This window comes from Aythya fuligula, chromosome 11 (genome assembly GCF_009819795.1).
Source record: "Aythya fuligula isolate bAytFul2 chromosome 11, bAytFul2.pri, whole genome shotgun sequence".
Classification (NCBI taxonomy): Eukaryota; Metazoa; Chordata; class Aves; order Anseriformes; family Anatidae; genus Aythya; species Aythya fuligula.
Genome location: NC_045569.1, coordinates 15,682,961 through 15,697,224, shown reverse-complemented (window position 1 = coordinate 15,697,224; position 14,264 = coordinate 15,682,961).

Here is a 14,264-nt window from a genome sequence, read left to right as displayed (position 1 = left end):
CTTCTGATAAAACCAGGGGCAATTCCTTCTAGCTGGAGGCAGCCTCCTCCAGGTTCTTACTTAAGTCCTTAAAGAGAGACTTTGCAAGGAAATAATTGCTGCCTTTATACTTCAGAGTCTTAACAAATATCTTTAGACCTCATTTCAACACTTAGTGGGTTTTATTTAGGTGTTGAAGGGATTGCCTTTTTTTTATTTTAGCTCCTGCAGTCTTTTTTTTTTTTTCCCTTCCTTTCTGTTTCTTTTTCCTCTTTCAATCCCGGAAAGAACATATGCATTTATAAAGTCAATTCAGAACTATTTTTAGGTTCAACGTTGTGCAAATTTAAAATTACTTCCAACAGTAATGTTTAACTCTGAAAAATAAGGTGCTTTGGATCAAATTAAATAAGGCTTTTAAGTAAGAAATATTAGTTTATCCCCAATATATTCCTGCTTAATGCAGGCTAAAATTTATATCCTGGCTCTGAAGGACTAAATTGTCCATCAAATTCTTTAGTAAACCTATAAATATCTCAGAAGGTGAGGAGGTCTCATCAGCTCAACACAGCCAGCGAATGATGGGGAAACTTCAGAGAAAAATGGCTTTAATAAAGCAAATATGGTTTCAGTGAATGGTGAAAGGTCTCACAATAGCAGCACTTACCCGATGCTCTTTCTCATGCATGGAAAAAAAATGCACATCTGTATTCAGTGCAAAAGGGAAGATGAAGGAAGGTGCAGCCCTTACTGACCCAGGAGGAGAAGACACCAGCTGTGTCCTGTGAGACAGGGCTGAAGCCCATCCACCAGGGTCTGGGGTGGACTAAAAGAAGAAAAAAAATAATCCAGACATACAGTATCACTTCGCTGCACAAGGATGCATGCTTTTACCTTGTATCAAAGTGCATAATTTGGATTGCTCCTTAACCTGAGGAAAAAGACTGGAAATGGTAGTACCATCATCACAAGGATGCTGAAAAGAGTGACTGGACTGGCAGTCTCCAGCACGGCTTAGTTTTAGGGCTCTTCTTGACAAACGAGGATAGGCGTAGCAACACCCAACATTACAAGATTAGGTTTTTGGAAGACCCCCCGTATAACAGAAAATTGATAAATGCTGAACACACATATTCCATACCATGTAAGTAACCCAAAATCACAGAGCACCACATGCACTGAAGACTGAGAGGGAGAAAGACCTGTATGAGATCTGACTCTTGACAACCATAAACTATCTAGCAGACTGGCAACGTGTCTTTTTTTTTTGTCTTTTTTTCCCCCAAAGAAGTCCCAAAGCCTATGGGCTAGATGTTGTCATCAGCAAGAGCTGGGGAAGATCACCTGAAGTTTAGGAGCCCATGGGTTGGCTAGAGCCCATGTGAAAAGCAGAAGAATAGTCTGCCATAGAAAAGGGAGATGTGAAAAATCGAGACGAAACCACACAAAGTTGGAGAAAACAGACTTTTTCCAGGGCTCCCTCTCCAGCCAATATACAAGTTCAGAGTCAAGCAAATATTTCCCAGCACCTCTGTCTGTCACTTAGGTTTTGCATCCTTATCAGCTGTGGATTGGCCCCATTACATTCCTCCTGCTCTCCAAAGGGCCAGGAATAAATCACACAGGCATGGTTTGAATGCCTGAGACTTAAGCTCGTGCTTAAAGTTAAGCTTGTGGTTAAGTGATTTGCTGGTGAATTTAGGCTCTGGAGTATTTGGCCGAATTGGGCCTAATGGGTTTGTCCCGGTGGAGTAGTCAGATTTGTAGGAAAGCTTAAGAAAATAGTTCTTAAATAAATCACATAATTTCAGAGGTTCAGAAAAGTATGATTTTTTTTTCTGCTTCAGGTACAGTTTTGCAGGGAGGGTGGTCTTATTTTATCAGGTGAACATATCTTTGTTACATACGTGGACAATTTATACCTGCAAACTGCACCAGCTCTTTCTCTCCTCCCTCCCCAGCACACAAGTCCAAATAAGTGTTCCTCACAAATGTATTGGCAGAACAAAAGGTTCTTCATGAACAATATATTTATTGTTCACATTTAGAAAAATAAATACATTTTTAAAACATTCAAATTGAACCAAGGGACTGGGGGGGAGGGGTATAAAAAAGAGATTAGTTTTCCTATCATAACACCTTCTTAAATTAACATTATTACTAAACAAAGGCACGTCAGAAGACACTTTTAATTAAATTGATTTATGGGAGAATTCAATGGATTTCTGCCAGTTTACACCAGGAGAGATTTTGACCCTAGGTGATTCTGTGTGTGGGAGAGATGTGTACCTCTCAGATAGGGGCTTCAGGGGGATCTTTCTGTTTCAATTTTAGATCGTCAATCTCTATTCATGCTTATCATACAGCAAATCCTTGAGGTACCTTTACAGTTTGATCATAGATTGTCCTCGCTTGAGATGATTCTTTCTTTAAATAACAAAAACCTGAAAAAGCCAAAACTTGTATATCTTTGCTTGTTATGAGCATTTTGTAGGGGTTGAGGGTAGAGAAGCATCTCACCAGATTGAAAACTTTTCCTACAGTGACCAGCATTGAGGAGAGAACAGTATGGAGGAGCACATGAAGGCATTGCACAGGAATACCTCTGCACGGCTTCTCTTAGAAAATTCAATTCACTCTGTGGACATTTTTCCCCTATCTAAGCAGCTCTTCACATCTGGCAGCTTCTCTCACCCAGCCTTCTCCCCAAGACCCTCCTGCTTTTCCAAAAGAGGTCCGTATAATCCTCAGCAACTCCTTCATCCTCTCCACTTCAAGCCACTTCAGAAATGTCTGCCCAGAGCCTGTCCCTGGTACCACAGCCAGCTAAAAGCAGACTGTGTGGGTGAGACCAGATGTCCTCTGATCCTTATCTGCAAGCCTCAGATCCTGGAAGCTCCTCTTCTTTGTGTGCCATTGTGAGGCAGATATTCATCTTGACCCAGGCCCATAGGTTGAGAAAAAATAAATAAAAATGCAACCTGCCAGCACCAACTGGACTGATGGGTTAAGCCAATGTAGAAATGTGAAGAATGACTGCAGCAGGTCTCGCCAGGTAGGCCAGAAGCCAGCTGATGTCTTGAGTGGGTGTTTTCCTGCAGCTGCCTTCGTTCCTGCTGGTAGACCTGTCCAGCTTCTCCAGGAGAGCACAGAATAATTCCTTGCTGTGCTTCATCCCTTGGCAGCCACCTGAGAGCACAGCAGAGGGTTTAAGCAGGTACCTTGGTCCCTGCTGCTTCTCAGATCTTCTCATGCACAAGCTGCAGCTCAGGCTTTATGCCAGGGTTTATGGCCATTGCTGTAGGATTGCAGTGGGACACTTACATACACATCAGGTAAAAAAGATGCAGGCTTTCTGCTCCTTACCAGCAGTCTCCTTTCTCCCTTCTCCTTCTTAAATTCCTCTTCCACTCTTGCTGGGAAAAATGCTAGGTCTGTGCATCACAAACCTCGTCCAGCAGAACATCCAAACAATCCATGAGAAGACGCCTTGGACTCTGTTCTCTCTGCTGCAGCCAAGGTCTCACTGACTGGTGGAAAAGAGCACTGAAAAGCCTTGCTCTGTTGCTACACATGATTTGCGTATCACAAAGCAGAGAGTTGCAGATTTCAGGGCCATTACAAGGTCCCAAAACCTCTTCTGCACCTGTTTTTGGCACCAGCCAAGAAGTGTATGCACTACTCCAGGAGGAAGAAGACAACACTAGATCAGGTCACTCTCTGAAAATTAAGGTCTTTTTTTTTTTTTTTTTTTTTTTTTTTGACGGTGTTTCTTCACTCCATTGTCCTGTTAATGTCTCATCCACACAGAGAAGCAGCTCTGCTATTTTCTTGGAGTCCATCCCGGCATGCTGGCTGTAACTCTCTGCTCTGTTTTTGTTCCCTTGTTTTGAACCGATGACGTGCCCCACCGTCTTCATCAGATATAACTTTTGTCACCCTGTTTGATGGCGGTCTGAACAACATGATCCTTTCCCTCACTGGAGTTAAAAGACTTTATGACTTGGATTGGTTCCACCCACTGTCCAAGACTGATACAAACAGGGAGTGCATTGACTTTTGTTAAAATTTTACATTTGTTAAGCTTCTGCTGCATGTCCAGCCCATTCACCTTCCTGATACAGAATCGAGTTTCCTCTCTGCATACCACACAAGCAGGCAACGTACATCCAAAAAATGCAGAAATAATCTATTTATCCTGAGCTTTCAGAAACATGTATGTGCAGAAGCAAGGAGAAAACATTTCCTCTTTCCAACCTTCTCTTGGGCAAACAGGTTTTGGTGTGAAGAAAGTACACACACAGATTCTCGTAACACCATTGCTGTCATCCTGGAGGGGCAGGGATGAACAGTAGATTAAAAGTCTTCTCGTTTCTTTTTTCTGAATGCTTTGTTCCCTCCCTAGGCTCTCACCTGCAGCTGGCAACAAGCTGAAAGCAGACCTGCAGAGGCAACCTCAGCAAGATTTGCCATGCGAGCACAGCCAAGCCTCCAAATTCCCAATTCTTTCACTCAGCTGTTCCTCTTTCCACATGACTGGATGTTGCCTCTCAAAAGTGACTCATTACAGAGGCATTTGCGTTTTTGGGGGGTAGATACAGCTACTCATTATGTGTGTGTAAAACACTTAGCACAATGGGCTGTGATCCCTGTGGGTTGGCTGTAGGCTCCACTCCAAAGCAAACACATAACCCCACCACACAACCCTGCAACTCACATAAGAACCGGTGAATTTTTTTGGCACCAGAAGGGATCACGTTGAAGTGCAAAGCTCCTGCATTTTAAAATGCCCCTGGATTTGGCCATGCATCTTTTCAGGACCTCTACGTGCACACACATCAAGTTACACAGCTTGATCAGAGGGCCATATGGTGTGGGGGAAAAGGAGATATCTCAGGGAGAAAAGTATAACTATGGCCAGAATATACATATACACAGTTGCATTCCCATATTTGCTGCTAAAGGGTGATGTATAAAGAGGATTTAGAGGTGATTTGTACTGGAGACACTCAGAAAGAGTGAGGCATTGCTTTTGCTGAGAGGAATCAGGTTTAAGTTATCCAGAGGAAACCTGTCAACACCGCTCTTATCAAGTGCCGAAGGATCACTCCTCTCCTGAAAACAAGATTCTGCTTTACTTCGAGCCTTGGAAATTATTTAGTATTTTTCCTGTTTTCCTTGTTTTAAGAATGCAATAAGTAACTGAGTATTTTGCAACTACATACTTATTCAAGATAAAGAATTATTTTTATTTATACAGCAATTTGTATGTGGACAAAAATAGCTTTTTCTGAACAATGTTAAGAAGTTTCATCTTCTTGGCTCTTTGGAATAGTACAGAGCAGGGCACTCTAAAACTTTTAAAACAAATTTTTTTTTTTTTAAATGAAACATCAGGACATGAAACTCCAAACCCACTGAAATATTGAGTTATGCAATAATGCTGTAATGTCTCTGCTTCTTCCAAATAAGCATTGGATGAAATGGGCGCAGTCCTGGAGTGCTCTGAGCCTGTGACAAAGCCTCGCTCTACACCTTTAGCTCCCTGGGCACCATGGATGAAGGCAACATGAAGCTGAAGCCATGGAGGGCACTGGCAGAGGAAGGCTGCAGCGCTCAGCACAGAGGCACTGAGACCTCAGGCAAAGCAGAACCATCCTGCACAAAACAGAATTAGCCAAGACCTTGCCTTGAAAAGCAGGCTGCCAGCTAAAAAAGAGTTAAAGAGTATGAATTTTCATTCAGAGCAAATGATGTTCTTGGAATATATGAAACATCTATTACCAGACATCGATTTCTACCATATGGCAAATGCATTACTTTCTCTTCTAAATACACTTGCAGCTACAGGCTCACACCTCGCTGTCAGCTATTACACTGTGACAGAGAAGTCCGCTTTGATGAAACGCATCGGTCTGGCAAGCTGAGGGTGTTCAGACGGCGGTACGAATGCGGGGACTCGCTGTTCTCATCCAGTCCCTGTCTCTGAATTACACCACGCAGCCTGCAGTGCATCCGTGACGAGGGAATGTCTTCAGCCAAAGTGTCGCTGTGATTAAGCAAGCTAATTCAACTCAGATAAGTTCTTCAAATCATTTCTAAAGCTCCAAGCAGGCTTTCAACGAGGATTTGTTTTGGCAGGTCTCAGTCTTTTCTATCTCATCATCATATGCTGCAATGGAAAAGAAAGATTTCAGGGCTCTCTTTCCTGGCTGTTAAAACAGGAGGGAGGCCTCTCAAATTCATTTGCAGTTCACAGGTTGGAAACATCTGATCTGAGCGGCTCAGTTGGTTTACATTTCTTATTCTCAGCAAGAAATGCATCAGGAAAACTGCCCTGCAATATTTTCAGTGTAGCTGGAAGCAAGGTCTGCTGGATTTCACTTCTTAAGGTACTTCCAGCTTAACCCCTCTGAATGGATAACATTCAGAAGAGCAGAAGAGAAGCAGAGCACAAGTCACAGAAATTCTGGACAGCACAGATCAAGCTTCAAACAGGTGTTTTTTTTCTAAGCAAAAAAATATGACATCCAAATGTGTCTCCTAGTGACTCAATTTGGCCCAACTACACAGAAAAATCTTGTCTGTTTTTCTCTGGCTCGTGCCTCTAAACCTGCTAAGTACCTTTCCCTTGTTATTGCCATCAGCCTTGCCTAGGACTTACACTGCGATCAGATTCAGAGTTTTGATGTGACCTTCTAAAGTTTAATCTCCTTCCTCCCTGACAGCACAATCATAATTATTGATATTAGCTGACATGCACTTGCTGATTAAATCTAAAATAAATACTAATTGCCAATGCATCATTAAAAAGCAAAGACAGTATCTGACTCCAGGTCAAGTGTGGGCAAAGATCCAGTCACAATTAAAGAGAAACCCTGCCTTGGCAATGAATTTGGTGGGGCTAGCACCTTGCAGGTTGTTCAGGGAGATTTCAGGAATCTCTGTGATGGCAAAAGTCTAAAAGCGTCTATCCTTGTGGGGCAACACACCAAACATGTGCACTTTTAGTGCAGCACAGCTGGGTGAGCTGCCTAAGGCCAGGACAACATGAAACAAGTCCCCTGCTGTTCAGTTCAACCCCGTTCCCCATCTCTGGTACTGATACCCAGCCTATAAAGACAATATTCACCCTAAGGGGCCTGCCTCTGCACCAGTGTGGGCACAGGATGAAAGCTACATGCATAGTTTCATGATGCTTTCTGGACCTGTTTGCCCACCACAAGTTGTACTGCGTCCCAGCGTCCCGACGTAAACGTCGAACGGGCTCAATCAGGAACAAAAAAAATCCTAGCGGCCCTAACAGCTTGCATCTGTGTTTGGCTCTTTTTTTTTGTTTTCTGAAGCTTTTTCTTGTCTTTTAGTAAGGAGTTCAGGCCCGTATCTCTCTCACCCCAAAGCTGATCCAGCCACTTACGGGATTCTCAGTGAGATCATTTAGGAAATATTTCCAGTTGGAGGTCTTTGCTTGGGGATTTTTTATTTATTTTGTCCTGTGCTTGGCATCAGTTACAGGTGCTTTTCCTATTTTGGATGGAAATGATATTAAGCAGTATTCCTAAAGGTCCTTTTGGCTTTTTTTTTTTTTTTTTAATTTGCCAAAAAAGCTTTTGAAGGAACATCCTCCCCTGGCCCCCAGTCTGACAGGATTCCCTGACCTGCATAACGCTGTCCAGATTGAAGCATGAGAAACATTTCGAAAATGAACTATGCTGAAGTCTGGGAGTTATTAGCTGCCAAGAAATCCCAAAAGCTTTTAAACCTTGTTTGCAGCTGCAGAGGAGGAAACCTAGGTGCTATTCTTAGAGGAATTGAACAGGAACTGTAAATTCAAGGCAACTCGCTGCTAAAATACAAAGGTAAAGAATTAAAACAGACTTCAGAAAAGAGCAACCCAAGCCATAATGATGCCAAAGTGACTGATTGAAAAGGAAGTTAAAAAAAAAAAAAATCAGTATACCTAGCTGGGATATAAAATTCAGAGTGAGGCAAAGCAGCACTTTCACTGAAATCCTGTGTCCTTTGCGGAGGGCTGCAGATCTGGGAGAGGAGGCTGGAGAGCCTGCAAAGGTGAGAGATTTGTGCTGCACTCCTGGCACAAAGAGGCAAAGACCAGACTCATACAGCCAGCCCATAAACATCTACGTGAAGGAACAAAACATTTCTCCAGGCCCACTGCAGCCTCACAAAATCAGGTCCTGTCCAGTTGCCTTATGTTCAAGCCCTTCAAGAGAAGCGTCCTGAAGGAACTCGTCGCTTGCCACCATCTCCTCCAAGGACTCCAGAAAGGCAAGCTAGACTCTCAAGGCAGGAGAATACTTTTGCACACCTGGCTTATACTACTTTAAGGAAAATTACTCTCAGGAGCTAATTAAAATGCATGATTTCCCCCCTCTAGCTGTATAGATTAATCTATTTCATTTTCAAAAATTTCTTTTTTTTTTTTTTTTTCCCATCACTTCAAGTATTCAGAAGAGATTACATTATTACAATCACAACTTGGCCTCGGTCCCAGAGTACAGAGATGAAGAGAAAAAAGGCTTTTGTTGAGTGCACACACACACACACACATTCACTCACATGCGCACACACGCAAGCACCAAGCACTCAGCATAAGAGGTCGCTGCTATAGGGTACGTGAGAGCACGTTAATCAACTAATAGCTGGGGGGGAGGACTCAATTCTTATGACAGAAGCCATGGAAGTGAAAGATTTCTAGTGGAACATAAAGTCAATACAACAGAAAAAAAATAAAAAAATAAAAGAATGGGGAACAGGACGGAAAACTGTGAGTCAATTTTACATAAATATATATATATGTATATATACATATAAATATATATATATTTTAAGCAGGAAAAAGCATATGTCTTGGTCTCTCAGAAGCAATGGAACAGAAGGAATGATTTTTACCAGGATTCAGTGGTTGCTGCTGGGCACTGCAGGGATGAACTTGATGGCAAGGTTGCATCCAGGTGAAAGCAAGGCCTCTCAGCCAGCCAGATCCTTCTGGCTCGATCCACAGCTAAAAGAGGTTAAACAGCTACTAATAAATCAGTACAGAGCAGTCCTAATGCAATGAGAGAGTTGCAAGGGGGGAAAAAAATGAGAAAAACGACATCTTATGTTAAGATGCTTTATTAGAGTGCAGCTATTCAAACTTCCCCTGGAAGGAACTAATCCCTTGAGGTAAAGGGACCAGATTTTCTGTCAGTTATGCCAAAGTGCTTTCTTCAAAATTAATGCAAGGGCTGGGAAGCTCACACAGTTAAACGAGAGCAGAACCGCTGTCCCTGCAGGATTCCTCCTCCTATTGCCGGCCTCCCTCTCTGCTGCAGATGTTTGGGGAGGGGAGGAGGCTGAGGCTGCACTTCCACATCTATTAATATCACATCTGTACTCCCAGATTTCATGGCAGGACGAATTTGATCTGGATCAAGCACAAAGGCATTTTTGTTAAATTAGCCCGAACACATGATGTGATGTGCTCCAGTTGTAAGCTGGTGGCCCATCTTCTGTCAGGCTGAAGATGATGGACAGGACTGGACACTGCATAGAGGCTGCCAGGATAAAGTTACGTCTCCAAAATACTCGAGTGTATTTGAAGCAGCCTGGCGGTTATACTGGGTCAGGACTTTGTAAGGCAAGGACCATGCCCTTTCTTTGGGCACCTTAAATCCAGATGCAGAAGCTCATGGAACGAAGGCCACAAAAGCAGACTCTTAAAGCCTAAATCTGCACATGCAAAACAGTCACCATTCTCAAAAAGCCCCTACTCACAAGAAAAACAGACAAGCTGAGGATTAGATCCAAGTCTCTTCCTCTTTCTTGCTGAATCAGGGGTCCCCGGTCGGCAGCGCTGCTAGCGCCCAAGACCTCCATGTGCCCTGGCAGCGCAGCTCCCAGCGAGCCTACTGCTGAGGGGTCTTCCGAGGGGGGGCAGCAGCTCCGAGCACCAGCACTAATGACCAAAAAATTTCATTTCTGTATTTCATCGGAAGGATTTGGGTTTTTAAATTATATATTTAGTGAAAACACAAATAATTCATGAGTGTTTTCAAATACATGAATAATTCAAGCTGGAACAGAAATAGCTAAATCATCAGGGCCATCATCCTCATAGAGGCATATAGCATAGGTTATTTCAAGTACATTTCACTGCAGGCTGGCACGTGCACATATTCTCTAATAAGCAGCTGCACCGGTGTCTTTTAGCCTCCACAAAACCCAGCTAGTCACAATATCCCAAACTGAGGACGCCTGCGATGCATCTGAGCCCTAGCTGAGCTCTGGGTTTAAGAGCAAGGACAGAACCAGTTTGAAATCCTATTTTATGGCTCCCCTAACCACATCTGAACCATGTGGTACGTGTGTGGCATTTAGGAACAAATTATCTGAACACCATACAACTGTTCGCTAATAGCCGACTCCAAACTCTAGCAACCAGCATTCCTGCATGCATATTTGTGGCCGGCATTGTGTAGACTTTGAGGCATGTATATTTGTTAATTTGAAGTCTGTGTATTTTGTGGGCAGCGAGGGTGTAACACTGAAACCATAACTTCATTGTGAAAAAGTTTGCACTTCATACATATATATTATGGAAATTTGGAATGAGCTGGATGGTCAGACACATTAGGAGGAGTTCTCAGAACAAAAGCTCACATTTTTAAGTAACTTTTAATGACAGTTTCCATTATCTTCACATCAACATTTTTCTTTCTTTTTTTTTATTTTTTTTTTTTAGTACTATTCCTCTTATTTTGTTTTCAAAGTTTACTTTTAATTTCCAGTTACATTTACGTTAAAGACTGCATTTTACATTTCACTTATCCCATTCCATCCAACAGCATCCCTTAAGGCCACTCTACATCTACTAATATAAACTGAAAACGTATGGCTATTTTGTCAGGTAATCAGGGACACATTCAGCCTCCTGAAAGAGCAGTGGTTTATCATTTAGGTTTAACGCATAAAATGTTTGGAGGAAAAAAAAAAAAAAAAAAAAAAAAAAAAAGGCCCTCCTTTGACATCCCATTTCTTGCTATTTTAGTGCACAACGCCAAAACTGTATTCCAGTACATGCATCACCCTGCCTCCAGCCTCCCCCTTGTTCTGGCCTTCACGCCACGCCTGGTCAGCCTCATGCCAGGACGAAATTTAAAACTCAGACCCAGAGAACTGCAAATTCAGCATCACCAAAAAAGCCTGTAGCTGTTGTCACCTTAAGCTCTGCAAACACTGACGGAGAGGAAACCCAGCCAAATCTCACAATGAGCTTCATGCAGGAACATGGCTTTTGTTCATCCGGAGAGCTCAGCCAGGCCCAGAAAACTGCTAGCCTCCACACAGCGCAAAAAGACAAAGGAGAAAGTCTCAGCCCAGAAAAATGGAGTTAAGCATTCCTGTCTGTGAGCATTTCCATTAAGGACATTATACTGCTTACTGAACTCTCAGCATGTCATCTTTGGGATACCCTTGTCCCGCCGGGGACACAATCCCTCCATGCTCCTGGTAGGAGGTGACACTGGTGCTTCTGAGATGGCAACATCCTCCCACCACCCTCTTGAGAGCCCTGAATGATCAGCATGGGGAATATCTAACTTTAAGGAAAAAAATAATTAGGTAAATCGCTGTCCCATGTACCACACTGCAGAAGAAGGCTTTCTGGGGTGGATTAAATGGCTATTTTCTGGCCAGAGATGACACAGGGAAAGGCAAAAAAATATCAGAGAAAAATATCAGATATAAGTGTAATGTTACATTAAAAGGAAATTAAGGAGTTACGGTATTGACTTATACAGTTATATCTGATGACATTTTACATTCCCTGCTTATTAGCCCAGCTGTGTCTCAGGTTTGGAAAAACTTGGATACAGAACAACCAACAAAAAAAATCTGCATGGCAAACGGCTAACACTGGGTGTGCTGGAGCCATGTCTTCCCTGACGCTCTGATCTTGGGAAATATAATGGCTCATTCATTCTCTCTTTTTTTTTTTTTTTTTTTTTTTTTTCTTCCCTTCAGTTTTGTAGGAATTCTCCCATTGTAACAAGCCTTTGACCTAACCTCCATTTCTTCTAATACAGCCTGACATCTTCCCATCATATGTTAACAGTGTGTGACTTCAGTGAAAGGCAAACCAGCGATGGTGCTTGGAGGCCTAAAGAAAAGCAACGTGGAGGAAGAAAGAAAGAGGAACCTCGACCTCGCTGGTCCTTCCCAGCAATCTGTTGCTCCAGCAACTGAAAATCAAACAATGATGTCAAGACGACGCAGCCGGCCACTCTAAACCCCGCATCCAGTTGCTAGAGCAACTAGTTTTTAAAGTAAGTGATGCAGAGAGTTTGTTTCTCGGTAGTTAAAAAAAAAAAATAAATTTAAAAAATAAACAAATGAAGGAGTAAATCAAGGCAGACGATGTGTACCTTGGGCTGGGGGCTGATGGGGGGGGCCTGTGCCGCAGCGCCTGCCGAAGGGTTGGGGCAGAGCAGCCTCCCGGGAGCAAATTGCTCTGCTTTTCCTTTCACCAGAGGAAATGCCAGAGAAGCGAGCGCTGCTGCCAGATGCCACATGGCCACCAAATGTTCCCCACCGGCTCAGCAGCGCGGGGAGGGCTGCCCGTCTCGCTTTCATCCCTGCTGCCCTCTGCCCCCCCAGCTGTCGCTGCCCGGCAGCCCCATCTGTCCCGCGGCCGTGGTTGTGCTGGGCAGCTTCCAGGCTTCAAATGAGGAGGACAGGTGCTGGGGCCACCCCAGTGCAGAAAGCTTCTCACAGCTCCTGCTGCCCTCCAGGCTTCTCCCCAGCCTCCTGGAGAGAGCTTTCTTGTCTGGAACCTCGCTTCCTGGCTTCCAGAGAGCTGAAACCTATGGCAAGAAGGCACAGCTTTGGGATTTCACCCCTAAAACTCCCCCAGCACTCTGCTTCAGCTCTGACAGAAGATGGAAGGTGAGGGACAACCTTCATCCATGTTCCCTGCGTGGAGTGACCTCGCTGAGCTCAGCCACGCCGCTGACCTCCTAAGGAGATGCTTCTCCCCGCGCACCTACGGGGAGCGACGTGATTAACTCTTCCACTGATTCATCCTTATCCATTTATCTAATAGAAACCATTTCGTACTCCATTAGGCCCTTGCCCTCACTGAGTAATCCCCGGTTGTATCATGCCTTGGAATTAGTCTGTAAGGTCCTCAGGGCAGGGATCATGCCTTGGAAGGTGCCTCGCAGACTTTAGGCCACTGCTAAATTAATAAGAACGTAATAAAAGTATTAGAGAGTGCTACCGAGGGAGGTATTGTTATGCCCCAGAGGCAGCATATCTGGTTAACAACCCTGAAAAGAAATGCCAACAACATTAGCCTCTGCCCCTACATCCCTCTGCCTAATGTAAAATTAAATAGCTACAAATTACCTATCTATTTTTCTATCTGCCTAGGCAATTAGCCCATGCTCATTACTGGACATATGGGGATACATCCAAGCGCTCATCAAGACGGGAGGCACAGCACGCAATGTGGCACAAGTGGGTTCTCCCAGGCCTTCAAGCTCCATTATAAAACATAGCATTAAACCCACAATACATTGGACCATTAGCGGAGGTCAGGAAAACCCTGCCTCATCCTAGGGAAGGGGGAAAACCTGCAAAATCTGGCACGAAAAGTGTCCAAACAACAAACCAAGAGCCAACGGTGGCAAACAGGCTGTGAGAGCCCTCTCAAAGTGCACAGAGTATGAAGACAAGCAGCCAGGGATGTTTATTCATATGGGAAAGGCGAACACCAAACTACAGGCAAATACGGCTCAGTGCATTTATTTGCAATTAAAGCACGTGCATACATCTCCATGAAGATGAGGTGCACCCTACTGACTAGCGAGCCCGCTGCCAACAGTGCCTCGTCAAGGATAAATCCACAGAACTGCAGCAATGGGATAATGGAGCATCAAGAGAAATATTCCCTGGGAACACCCAGCCAGAGGCTGCCCGGTCAGCAGCAGGGAACAGGACCCCCTGGATGCCCTGGCGGGGATGATGGCTGCTTCGGGCAGTGCAGCAGCAGCCCCACACGCCATGGCTCCATTAAGCAAAGACTGCTGTCGCAAATGCACTTTAATCCAGTTAAGTTCAAGCCCTCCGTTTTTACAGTTTGACAGTAATGCTATATTTTTATTCAGCGCAGGATCAGAGGTCTGACGAAACCTCGTGTTGCCAACATAAAAGTGGAAGGAGCTTTAGCTAATCCCAATGAAAACCAAGTCCACTTCTTTCTCCCCACACCCCTCCTGTAA